This window comes from Pecten maximus, chromosome 6 (genome assembly GCF_902652985.1).
Source record: "Pecten maximus chromosome 6, xPecMax1.1, whole genome shotgun sequence".
NCBI classification, from domain to species: Eukaryota; Metazoa; Mollusca; class Bivalvia; order Pectinida; family Pectinidae; genus Pecten; species Pecten maximus.
The window spans coordinates 22,697,094-22,697,800 of record NC_047020.1 but is presented as its reverse complement, the minus strand read 5'-3'; positions in this window follow the sequence as shown (position 1 = coordinate 22,697,800).

The window sequence follows — 707 nt, the reverse complement described above, 5'->3', positions numbered from 1 at the left end:
ACATATTTCTAGAGAAAACGCCATCAACCATAACACTGCATTCACCAAGACTCTCTTTAGTGATAATGTCACAGTTGTTTTAGATGGAACGTACATCTATATTGGAAAGAGTGGCGATCACGAGTTTCAAAGAAAAAGTTACTGTGGGCAGAAAAAAAGAAACTATATTAAATTCATGAGTTTAGTTTTCCCAGATGGATACGTCTTGGACACCGTTGGGCCATTTTTTGGGAGTGGAAATGACGCCACAATAACCCAGAAAATCCTTGACGGAATTGAAAGCCTGAATCCTCTCCTGCAGCCAGAGGACCATATCATCGCAGATCGTGGATTCAGGGATGTTCTGAAAGACATCTCTGAATTTGGATATGGACATCACATGCCATCCTTTCTCCAGCCAGGAAAGAGCCAGCATGATTCTCTTGAAGCCAACACTGATAGATGCATCACAAAAACGAGATGGGTTGTTGAGAGCTATCACGCAAAATTTAAGAAATTTAAATTCTTTCAGACAGAACTCTCATCTAATCACTTCATTGACATCATTGCAACACTCGTAAAGGTTGTAACCGCTTCCCTGAACTTCCTCCGTGGTTCTATTTATGAACCTTCTTCTGAACAGGTGCTGGAAGACAGGGCAATGGCTGAACAAATGAAAGGGTTATCAACTAAGGTTAATGAGCTTGCACTTAGGGTGAAGAATGAAC